This window comes from Meles meles, unplaced genomic scaffold (genome assembly GCF_922984935.1).
Source record: "Meles meles unplaced genomic scaffold, mMelMel3.1 paternal haplotype, whole genome shotgun sequence".
NCBI lineage: Eukaryota > Metazoa > Chordata > Mammalia > Carnivora > Mustelidae > Meles > Meles meles.
In genome coordinates this window covers 1627262-1640251 of record NW_025721603.1, presented here as the reverse complement: position 1 = coordinate 1640251, position 12990 = coordinate 1627262, and the positions used below count along the sequence as shown (strand labels likewise).

Sequence of the window (12990 nt, the reverse complement as noted above, 5' to 3'; positions counted from 1 at the left end):
TTCAAGCATAATTAACATACAGTGTTACAATAGGCTAAGTCGTATGATATCATGATTCAATAATTCTAGACATTTCTCTGTGATAATCAAGATAAGTGTACTCTTAATTGCTCTTTTTTGATTGAATCAGGTAGCAATAACTTTCTGCCATGTATCAGGAAATAGCTTTTTGGCTTCCATTTTTGTATAGACAAAAGAATATGCATACCTGCCATATTTTGAATGATATGTTTGTTTTATCGAGGCTGAAATGTCACAGAAGTAACGAAACTGATTTTACTTTGAGTGGGCATTATTTCTGGTAGAGAAATGAAACAGATGTCTCAAATATATATATATTTCTTATATGAAACTGACAGCGGTGGGTGTGCCCAAATTGTAGAATGTGAAGGGAAGAAAGGGTTCTATAAAGCTATGGCAGCATTATAGGCTCTGGGTTCTATCACCTGATTGGGATTGAGACACAAATTCTCCCTCAGGTAAATTGTGTGATGCTACCCAGTTACCCTGATAATTTTTGAAAGAATTTTCTTTTATATTAATCTTACGTTAAAATGTCTATATTGGGAATTTGAATTGTTTTATTTCTAAAAGGTATAAATATGATTAAATACTTCATTGACTCATGGGGAAGGTAAAATACAGAATGATATAGAACAATTTCTGGGTTTTTGTCAACTTCAAGTAAAGATTTGATATTCTTTTTTTTTTAAAGATTTTTTATTTACTTATTTGACAGAGAGAGATCACAAGTAGGCAGAGAGGCAGGCAGAGAGAGAGGGAAGCAGGCTTGCTGCTGAGCAGAGAGCCCGATGCGGGACTCGATCCCAGGACCCTGAGATCATGACCTGAGCCGAAGGCAGCGGCTTTAACCACTGAGCCACCCAGGCGCCCCTGATATTCTTTTTTTAAAGATTTTATTTATTTATTTGACAGAGAGAGATCATAAGTAGGCAGAGAGGCAGGCCAACAGAGAGAGGGGGAAGGAGGCTCCCCGCTGAAGAGAAAGCCGGATGTGGGGCTTGATCCCAGTACCCCAGGATCATGACCTGAGCCAAAGCCAGAGGCTTTAACCCACTGGGCCACCCAGGTGCCCCAAGATTTGATATTCTATCACCACAATTGAAAAACAAACAAACAGGATGTCTGGGTGGCCCCTTGGTTAAGTGTCTGCCTTCAGCTCAGGTCATGATCTCAGGGTCCTGCGATTGAGTCCCACATTGGCTCCTTGCTCCATGGGGGTCTGCTTCTCCCTTTCCCTCTGCCCCCACCCCTGCTTGTGCTCTCTCTCTCTCTCTTTGAAAAATAAATAAAACTTTAAAAAATAAAAATAAAAAAGCAAAAAATAAGGTGATAGGATAAAAATTAAAAATATGTATTTAAATTTATTTTAAATTTAAGCTAAAATGTATATATTTATATATTTTAGTAAACACTATACTCAACATGGGGTTCAAACTCACAATCACAAAATCAAGGGTCACATGACTTTCACTGAGCCATCCAGGTGCCCCAACCACCACTATTAATAATTCCACAATTTAAATATGCACTATTTTATTTACATTAAACACAAACAATTGAACAGAGAAAATAAGAATGAATGGAGTGGCCTGTTGTCTTGTGTGGTACAGACACTATTCCATTGTCTGGTGTGCCAGGAAGACTTTTCAGTGTGGCTTGATCACAGTGACTCCCACTAACCAAAGTACAATAGAGATTTGCTTCATTTGATTTCAAAAATTGACTCAGAGGGCGCCTGGGTGGCTTAGTGGGTTGAGCCGCTGCAATTGGCTCAGGTCATGGTCTCAGGGTCCTGGGATCGAGTCCCGCATCGAGCTCTCTGTTCAGCAGCGAGCCTGCTTCCCTCTCTCTCTCTCTCTTTCTCTCTCTCTCTGCCTGCCTCTCTGTCTACTTGTGATCTCTCTCTGTCAAATAAATAAATAAATAATTAAAATAATTGACTCAGAAATCAGGTAGGTCTCATTTTTACTGGTCTGTTTTAAAATACTGCATGGAGGTCAGCTTTCATCTGCCTAGTGGGAGTGGAAAATTAGAATAAGTTTGTATTTTTAATGCAACATGTAGCAGGGTTTTTTTGAGTATTTATATTATACATCAGATATATTTTCAGTGTTTTCTACTGCTTTGGAGCCCAGATTTTGGGACTGCTAATAAGCTGAATATTGTAATTAGACTTTATAATCATTAGAGGAGTATATAATGTTTTGAAAGTCAGAATTTATTACTGAATACCCTGTATCATAACCACTCCTAAACTATTCCTAGAGAGAAGAGCCAGTATTTGTTTATTCTTTATTTTTTTTTATTTTTATTTTTTCCATTTTATTTATTTTTTCAGCGTAACAGTATTCATTGTTTTTGCACAACACCCAGTGCTCCATGCAAAACGTGCCCTCCCCATTACCCACCAACTGTTCCCCAACCTCCCACCCCTGACCCTTCAAAACCCTCAGGTTGATTTTCAGAATCCATAGTCTCTTATGGTTCGCCTCCCCTTCCAAATTTTTTTTTTAATAAACATATAATGTATTTTTATCCCCAGGGGTACAGGTCGGTGAATCGCTAGGTTTACACACTTCACAGCACTCATGATAGCACATACCCTCCCCAATGTCCATAGTCCCCTCCCCCTCTCCCAATCCCACCTCCCCCCAGCAACACCCAGTTTGTTTTGTGAGATGAAGAGTCATTTATGGTTTGTCTCCCTCCCAATCCCATCTTGTTTCATTTATTCTTCTCCTATCCCCCTACCCCCCCATGTTGCTTCTCCATGTCCTCATATCAGGGAGATCATATGATAGTTGTCTTTCTACGATTGACTTATTTCACTAAGCATGATACGCTCTAGTTCCAACCACGTTGTCGCAAATGGCAAGATTTCATTTCTTTTGATGGCTACATAGTATTCCATAGTGTATATATACAACATCTTCTTTATCCACTCATCTGTTGATGGACATCTAGGTTCTTTTCATAGTTTGGCTATTATAGACATTGCTGCTATAAACATTCGGGTACACGTGCCCCTTCGGATCACTATGTTTGTATCTTTAGGGTAAATACCCAGTAGTGCAATTGCTGGGTCATAGGGTAGTTCTATTTTCAACATTTTGAGGAACCTCCATGCTGTTTTCCAGAGTGGTTGCACCAGCTTGCATTCCCACCAACAGTGGAGGAGGGTTCCCCTTTCTCCGCATCCTCGCCAGCATCTGTCATTTCTGACTTGTTATTTTTAGCCATTCTGACTGGTGTGAGGTGATATCTCATTGTGGTTTTGATTTGTATTTCCCTGATGCTGAGAGACGTAGAGCACTTTTTCATGTGTCTGTTGGCCATCTGGATGTCTTCTTTGCAGAAATGTGTGTTCATGTCCTCTGCCCATTTCTTGATTGGATTGTTTGTTCTTTGGGTGTTGAGTTTGCTAAGTTCCTTATAGATTTTGGATACTAGCCCTTTATCTGATATGTCATTTGCAAATATCTTCTCCCATTCTGTCAGTTGTCTTTTGGTTTTGTTAACTGTTTCCTTTGCTGTGCAAAAGCTTTTGATCTTGATGAAATCCCAATAGTTCATTTTTGCCCTTGCTTCCCTTGCCTTTGCCGTTGTTCCTAGGAAGATGTTGCTACGGCTGAGGTCGAAGAGGTTGCTGCCGGCATTCTCCTCAAGGATTTTGATGGATTCCTTTCTCACATTGAGGTCCTTCATCCATTTGGAGTCTATTTTCGTGTGTGGTGTAAGGCAGTGGTCCAATTTGATTTTTCTGCATTTGGCTGTCCAATTTTCCCAGCACCATTTATTGAAGAGGCTGTCTTTTTTCCATTCGACATTCTTTCCTGCTTTGTCGAAGATGAGTTGACCATAGAGTTGAGGGTCGATTTCTGGGCTCTCTAATCTGTTCCACTGATCGATGTGTCTGTTTTTGTGCCAGTACCATGCTGTCTTGATGATGACAGCTTTGTAATAGAGCTTGAAGTCTGGAATTGTGAGGCCACCAACTTTGGTTTTCTTGTTCAATATTCCTTTGGCTATTCGAGGTCTTTTCTGGTTCCATATAAATTTGAGGATTATTTGTTCCATTTCTTTGAAAAAAAAATGGATGGTATTTTGATAGGGATTGCATTAATGTGTAGATTGCTTTAGGTAGCATAGTCATTTTCACAACATTTATTCTTCCAATTCAGGAACATGGAACATTTTTCCATTTCTTTGTGTCTTCCTCAATTTCTTTCATGAGTACTTTATAGTTTTCTGCATATAGATTCTTAGCCTCTTTGGTTAGGTTTATTCCTAAGTATCTTATAGTTTTGGGTACAATTGTAAATGGGATTGACTCCTTAATTTCTCTTTCTTCAGTCTTGTTGTTGGTGTACAGAAATGCAACTGATTTCTGTGCATTGATTTTATATCCTGACACTTTACTGAATTCCTGTACAAGTTCTAGCAGTTTTGGAGTGGAGTCTTTTGGATTCTCCACATATAGTATCATATAATCTGCGAAGAGTGATAGTTTGACTTCTTCATTACCAATTTGGATGCCTTGAATTTCTTTTTGTTGTCTGATTGCTGAGGTAGGACTTCTAGTACTATGTTGAATAGCAGTGGTGATAATGGACATCCCTGCCGTGTTCCTGACCTTAGCGGAAAAGCTTTCAGTTTTTCTCCATTGAGAATGATATTTGCGGTGAGTTTTTCATAGATGGCTTTGATAATATTGAGGTATGTGCCCTCTATCCCCACACTTTGAAGAGTTTTGATCAGGAAGGGATGCTGTACTTTGTCAAATGCTTTTTCAGCATCTATTGAGAGTATCATATGGTTCTTGTTCTTTCTTTTATTAATGTGTTGTATCACATTGATTGATTTGTGGATGTTGAACCAACCCTGCAGCCCTGGAATAAATCCCACTTGATCGTGGTGAATAATCCTTTTAATATACTGTTGAATCCTATTGGCTAGTATTTTGGCGAGAATTTTTGCGTCTGTGTTCATCAAGGATATTGGTCTGTAGTTCTCTTTTTTGGTGGGATCCTTCTCTGGTTTTGGGATCAAGGTGATGCTGGCCTCATAAAATGAGTTTGGAAGTTTTCCTTCCATTTCTATTTTTTGGAACAGTTTCAGGAGAATAGGAATTAGTTCTTCTTGAAATGTTTGGTAGAATTCCCCTGGGAAGCCGTCTGGCCCTGGACTTTTGTTTGTTTGGAGATTTTTGATGACTGTTTCAATCTCCTTACTGGTTATGGGCATGTTCAGGTTTTCTATTTCTTCCTGGTTCAGTTGTGGTAGTTTATGTGTCTCTAGGAATGCATCCATTTCTTCCAGATTGTCAAATTTGCTGGCATAGAGTTGCTCAGAGTATATTCTTCTAATTGTCTGTATTTCTTTGGTGTTAGTTGTGATCTCTCCTCTTTCATTCATGATTTTATTTATTTGGGTCCTTTCTCTTTTCTTTTTGATGAGTCTAGCCAGGGGTTTATCAATCTTATTGATACTTTCAAAGAACCAGCTCCTAGATTCATTGATTATTTCTATTGTTTTTTTGGGGGGGGGTTCTATTTCATTGATTTCTGCTCTGATCTTTATGATTTCTCTTCTCCTCCTGGGTTTAGAGTTTCTTTCTTGTTCTTTCTCCAGCTCCTTTACGTGTAGGGTTAGGTCGTGTACTTGAGACCTTTCTTGTTTCTTGAGAAAGGCTTGTACCACTATATATTTTCCTCTCAGGACTGCCTTTGCAGTGTCCCACAGATTTTGAACCATTGTGTTTTCATTATCATTTGTTTCCATGAATTTTTTCAATTCTTCTTTAATTTCCTGATTGACCCATTCATTCTTTAGAAGGACGCTGTTTAGTCTCCATGTATTTGGGTTCTTTCCAGCTTTCCTCTTGTGATTGAGTTCTAGCTTCAGAGCATTGTGGTCTGAAAATATGCAGGGAATGATCCTAATCTTTTGATACCGGTTGAGACCTGATATATGACCCAGGATGTGATCTATTCTGGAGAAGGTTCCATGTGCACTAGAGAAGAATGTGTATTCTGTTGCTTTGGGATGAAATGTTCTGAATATATCTGTGATGTCCATCTGGTCCAGTGTGTCATTTAAGGCCTTTATTTCCTTGTTGATCTTTTGCTTGGATGATCTGTCCATTTCAGTGAGGGGTGTGTTAAATTCCCCTACTATTATTGTATTATTATTGATGTGTTTCTTTGATTTTGTTATTAATTGGTTTATAGAGTTGGCTGCTCCCACGTTAGGGGCATAGATATTTAAAATTGTTAGATCTTCTTGTTGGACAGACCCTTTGAGTAGGATATAGTGTCCTTCCTCATCTCTTATTATAGTCTTTGGCTTAAAATCTAATTGATCTGATATAAGGATTGCCACCCCAGCTTTCTTCTGATGCCCATTAGCATAGTAAATTGTTTTCCACCCCCTCACTTTAAATATGGAGGTGTCTTCACTTCTATAGTGAGTTTCTTGTAGGCAACATTCTGATGGGTTTTGTTTTTTTATCCATTCTGATACCCTGTGTCTTTTGATTGGTCCATTTAGCTCATTAACATTCAGGGTAACTATTGAGAGATATGAATTTAGTGCCATTATTAGTCTGTAAGGTGACTGTTACTGTTTATTGTCTCTGTATCTTTCTGATCTACTACTTTTAGGCTCTCTCTTTGCTTAGAGGACCCCTTTCAATATTTCCTGTAGAGCTGGTTTGGTGTTTCCAAATTCTTTCAGTTTTTGTTTGTCCTGGAAGCTTTTTATCTCTCCTTCTATTTTCAATGATAGCCTAGCTGGATAGAGTATTCTTGGCTTCATGTTTTTCTCGTTGAGTGCTCTGATTATATCATGCCAGCTCTTCCTGGCCTGCCAGGTCCCTGTGGATAAGTCTGCTGCCAATCTAATATTTTTACCATTGTATGTTACAGACTTCTTTTCTTGGGCTGCTTTCAGGATTTTCTCTTTGTCACTAAGACTTGTAAATTTTACTATTAGGTGACTGGGTGTGGACCTATTCTTGTTGACTTTGAGGGGGGTTCTCTGCATCTCCTGGATTTTGATGCTTGTTCTCTTTGCCATATTAGGGAAATTCTCTCCAATGATTCTCTCCAATGGACCTTCTGCTCCCCTCTCTGTTTCTTCTTCTTCTGGAATCCCAATTATTCTAATGTTGTTTCGTCTTATGGTGTCACTTATCTCTCGAAATCTCCCCACCTGATCCAGTAGCTGTTTGTCCCTCTTTTGTTTGGCTTCTTTATTCTCTGTCGTTTGGTCTTCTATATCACTAATTCTTTCTTCTGCCTCATTTATCCTGGCAGTGAGAGCCTCCATTTTTTATTGCAACTCATTAATAGCTTTTTTGATTTCAACTTGGTTAGATTTTAGTTCTTTAATTTCTCCAGAAAGGGCTTTAATATCTCCAGAGAGGGTTTCTCTAATATCTTCCATGCCTTTTTCGAGCCTGGCTAGAATGTTCAGAATCATCATTCTGAACTCTTGATCTGACATATTACCAATGTGTGTGTTGATTAGGTCCCTAGCCTTTGGTACTGTCTCTTGTTCTTTTGTTTGTGGTGATTTTTTCCGCCTTGTCATTTTGGCCAGATAAGAGGATATGAAGGAGCAAATACACTACTAAAAGGGTGGCAAAGACCCCAGAAAAATGCGCTGTAACCAAATCAGTAGAGACCCCTAATTGTCGGGGGGAGAAAGGGGATAAAAACAGGTTCTGAAAAAAAAAAAGAAAAAAATTTAAAAAATAAAACAAATACAGAAAAAATATAAAAATGAATATATATATATATATATATATATTTAGATAAACTAGTCAAAAAACAAAAGGGTAAAAGTTTTAAAAAATTTAGCAGAAGAAGAAAAAAGAAAAAAGAAAAAAAATTTGAAAAAAGAAAAAAAAATTGAAGTAGCCACAAGACTAAAGAATCATGGGGAGAAAGCCATGAGTTCCGTGCTTTGCTTTCTCCTCCTCTGGAATTGCTCTGCTGTCTTAGGAATTGAATCTACTTTCCTTGATAGATGAACTTCGTCCTGGCTGGATATTTTGTTGATCTTCTGGGGGAGGGGCTTGTTGTAGTGACTCTCAAGTGTCTTTGCCCGAGGCGGGATTGCACCGCCCTTACCGGCGGCTGGACTAAGTAATCGGCTCGGGTTCGCTTTTGGGAGCTTCTGTTCCCTGAACGCTTTCCGTAGAGTTCCGGTGGACGGGAATGAAAATGGCGGCCTCCTAGTCTCCGGCCTGGAGGAGCCGAGAGCCCGGGGCCCCACTCCTCAGTGCGCCCCCAGAGGACAGCACCCAATCACTCCCGTATCCCCAGCCTCTAGCCGCGCTCCGAGCTCACCCAGCCCGTGACCAGTTCAAGGTAACCCCGAGCTGAATGTTCAGTCCTCAGCTCTGTCTCTGCAGCCGGCTTCTCCGTTCTAATACCTGCGAGCTCTCCGACACTCTGACACCCCCGATCCTTCTGTGACCCTGCAGGACCTGGGGCCACGCTGACCCCGCGTGGGCTTCACCCCGATTTAGCCTCTGGAGCAATGTCCCTCAGTGGAACAGACTTTTAAAAGTCCTGATTTTGTGCTCTGTTGCTCCGCCGCTTGCCAGGAGTCAGCCCCTCCCCCCGCGGTCTATCTTCCCGTCGTTTTAGATTCACTTCTCCGCCAGTCTTACCTTTCCGAAAGTGGTTTATTTTCTGTTTCTAGAGTTGCTGTGTTCTTCTCTTTGCTCTCCCATTGGATTTGTAGGTGTTTGCAATGTTTAGATAAGCTATCGAGCTGATCTCCTGCTACCTGCTGTAGTCTCAGCCTGCTACTTCTCCGCCATCTTGACTCCTCTCCTGTTTATTCTTTATTTTTGTTGGTAAGGAATTTAAAAATTTAACACTTAACACGTCCGTAGTTGGGAAGTTGTGAAGGTTTGATCTCTTGAAGAGAAAATGTAAAAGAGGTTATTACTGATTTTTTGCAGAATAGACAGATATATTTTATTTCCATTTTTTTTCTTATTTACTTTGAGCCATTTTAAAATTCTACTGTAAATACACACACACACACACACACACAATACTTTAGCCTAAATAGAGGGACTGTGAGCTCCTTCAGTGTAACCAACTTACCTTTTTTCTTTTGTCTTCAGCACTTAACACAGATATAGGTTTTGAGGTTTTGAGTAGCCAGATTTGGTATTATATAGGGAGTTGTATTATAGTCAGAGACAAACACAACATTATTCAGTTTTGCTCTATACATCTCAGTTTTGATGAAAAACTGGTTACTCTACACAAAAAAGTGGATTATGCTTGTAAAAGCAACTAAAGCTTATCTTGTAAATGAAAAAGATCTTGTAAATGTGAATTCTTCTTCCTGAATTTTAGAACAAATAGCAGGACATTTAAGTAGATAAAGCTGGAGAAGTGCATACTAGATAGTACTAAGATTTTCCATAAAGATCTGCTTAACCAGAATAAAAATAATAAATATATCATATATAAATATAAATATATATTAGTCTGGGACTACAGAAATTGAGAAATCTAAATTTTATATAGATACTAAAACTGGCTAACTGAAATAATTCATCTATGTCATAGAACTCAAATCATAACAGCCATCTCTTACCCAGATTTTGCATGATAATCACCATAGATATAGATATTAACTCTTTAAATTAACAATATATGTGCTTATTCATCTGTACCTTGTAATGCTGTAAGCACTTTCAGTATGTTTCATAATTTAATCCTGAACATACTTGAGATCTAACATTATTATCCTGTTTTTATGTAAAGTTAACAAAGGTACTGTGGGTACAGTATATTCTGGACCCATAGTCACAATCCTGTCCCAAATTGTGGGCTCCTAAATTGATGTCCCTAAGATATCTAAGAGGTTGGTCATTGGTGAGGACCCTGATTTGCTCCTGTGGATACATGGAACACTATGCACAACCACAGAGCATCACACCCTGGCTTGTACAGAAAGTGGGGGCTCACATTTTTGGTATGAATATTCCCTAAGTTATGTTTCAGTTACTTTCTAAATACTTCTCATACAGAATATATACCTAAGAATTTTTAAGATCCAATTGGATCTTTAAACCTGAAAAGTTGATTCAATTTGATTTCCATAATAAAAAATTCTATAAGTAGGAGATTTTATTTTTTCCATAATTCACTTTTTGTGTTTTTCTATGGCAGTTATTCCAAAAATTTCCATACGAATTGATAAACAACTAACCATCATCAGGAAATCTCATGATCTTGAACTGTGGCAACTTTACTGTAAGTTACCAATATTAACTTCACAGACAATGTTATAGTAATTTCAGGTATACAACATTGTGATTTAACAAATTATATGTTATGCTATGTTTACAAGTGTAGGTTACAGCTGTCACCATACAGACTATTATGATATCATTGACTATATTCCTTAATGCTGTGTTTTTTATTCCCGTGACTTATTCATTCCATAACTGGAAGATTGTATGTTCCATTCCCTGTTGACAATCGTGTCCATTACCCCACACTTCTCCCCTCTGGTAACCATCAGTTTCTTCTCTATATTTCTAGGACTCATACTGTTTTTTCTTTATTGATTTATATTTTTAGATTCCACATATGAGTGAAATTATGTAATATTTGTCTTTCTCAGTTTGACTTATTTCACTTATAATACACTTGTGGGTCCAACTGTGTTGTAAAAGGGGGAAGAATCTCAATCCACTATGATAATGGTATAATATAATATATATATATATATATATAATATAATATATAATGGTATAATGCATACAATATATATATATAATATATAATAATATTTACACACCATTCCTTCCTTATCCACTGAGGTTGTTTCCATATCTTGTCTATTGTAAAAAACATTGCAATAAACATATGGGTGTATATAAAAATATATAATAAAAATACACAACGAAATATTATTCAGGCCATAAAAATGAAATCTTGCCATTTGCAATGACATGGATGGAGCTAGAGAGTATTATGTTAAGTGAAATAAATCAGAGAAAGAGAAATATCATGTGATTTCACTCATATGTGGAATTTAAGGAACGAAGCAAATGAGTAAAGGGGGAAAAAAGAAGAGAGAGAGAGAGACAAACCAAGAAACAGACTCTTAACTATAGGGAACAAACTGGTGGTTATGAGAATGCAGGTGGCTGATGGGATGGGTTAAACAGGTTATAGGGACTAAGAGTGCATATGTGATGAGTACCAGGTGTTATACGAAAATGTTGAATCACTGTATTCTACACTTGAAATTAATATTACACCATATGTTAAATAATTTGAATTTAAATACAACTTAAAAAAATGAATATCATCTGGAGATTTGAAAAAAAAATAAAGTAAGGGTGCATATACTCTTTTGCTTTCCTTGGGGGAAAATGTATACCCAGAGGTGGAATGACTAAGTATTGATATCTTTGAACCATAGTTGTGAATTCTTAGATTTCTAATAAATTTGGTCAATTATAGGTAATTTATAATCCAAAAATTTACAGGTCCTTGGAACTTTCCCTTATTGGCACCCAGGTTGCTGTGTGTAAACATGCACAAGTGCACACGTGCATATGTGCATACACACACACACACACACACACACACACACACACACACACACACAGTTATTTTGGGTGGTCATATCCCATGAGTGATCTGTCAACTCCAAGTTCTCCTAGGTGATCCAACGGAGAATACAACATGGGTGGCCAACCACACTGGACGATCAGATTTTGACCTAGTGGGACTCTTCATTCAATCCAAGTACCCAGATCTCCTTTGTTTGGTGATTTTTTTAGTTTTCCTGATGGCCTTGTCTGGAAACACCATCCTGATCCTTCTGATACACTGTGATGTTCACCTTCACAACCCCATGTACTTTTTTATCACCCAGTTGTCTCTCATGGATGTGATGTACATTTCTGTCACTGTGCTCAAGATGCTCATGGACCAGGTCACAGGAGTGAATAAGATCTCAGCCCCTGAATGTGGGTTGCAGATATTTCTCTATCTGACACTAGGAGGTTCAGAATTTTTCCTTCTAGCTGCCATGGCCTATGACCGCTATGTGGCCATCTGCCATCCACTCCATTATCCTATCCTCATGAACCATAGGGTGTGTCTCCTCTTGGTGTCTTCTTCCTGGTTTCTAGGATCTGTGGATGGATTTATACTCACACCCATCACCATGAACTTCCCCTTCTGCAGATCCAGGGAGACCACCATTTCTTCTGCGAGGTTCCTGCTGTAATGAAGCTTTCCTGCTCAGACACTTCCCTCTATGAGACCCTCATGTACCTGTGTTGTGTCCTCATGATCTTAATCCCTGTGACAGTCATTTCAAGCACCTATTTTTTCATCCTCCTTACCATTCACAGGATGAACTCAGCAGAGGGACAGAAGAAGGCCTTTGCAACTTGTTGTTCCCACATGATGGTGGTCATCCTCTTCTAGGGTGCTGCTATCTATACCTACATGCTACCTACCTCTTATCACACCCCTGAGAAGGACATGATTGTATCTGTCTTTTACACTACACTCACTCCTGTTCTAAATCCTTTAATTTATAGTCTTGGGAATAAGGATGTAACAAGGGCCCTAAAAATATTGTTGAATGTGGGATCTGTCCTACAGGAAGCTATGAAGTAGGGGATATTTGTACTAATGTGTTTTTCCCCCTTCACTCTACAAATTAAAACTTTAGGACCTTATGGCAATATTTTTCTTCAGATTCTTATAACATAATTTGTCATCATCTCTTTGTCGCTTTTGAAAGCATTATGTCCCTGTACTGGAAAGTTATTCCTTTTTACACTTCTGCATTCAAAGTAATTGTACAATTGCATTGTATCCGTGTTGTATTTTTCTCAATATTCATATTCTTAAGAAGTAAGTGATAAAATATTTAGAAACAAAGATCATAAGGTGTACA

The 12990-nt window shown here is 38.3% G+C and overlaps 1 pseudogene; it reads left to right on the top strand.

Moving 5' to 3' along the window:
- The window catches only part of LOC123936552, a 51168-nt pseudogene extending 38461 nt beyond the window's left edge, over positions 1–12707 (top strand).
- The last annotated feature ends 283 nt before the right edge of the window (positions 12708–12990 follow it).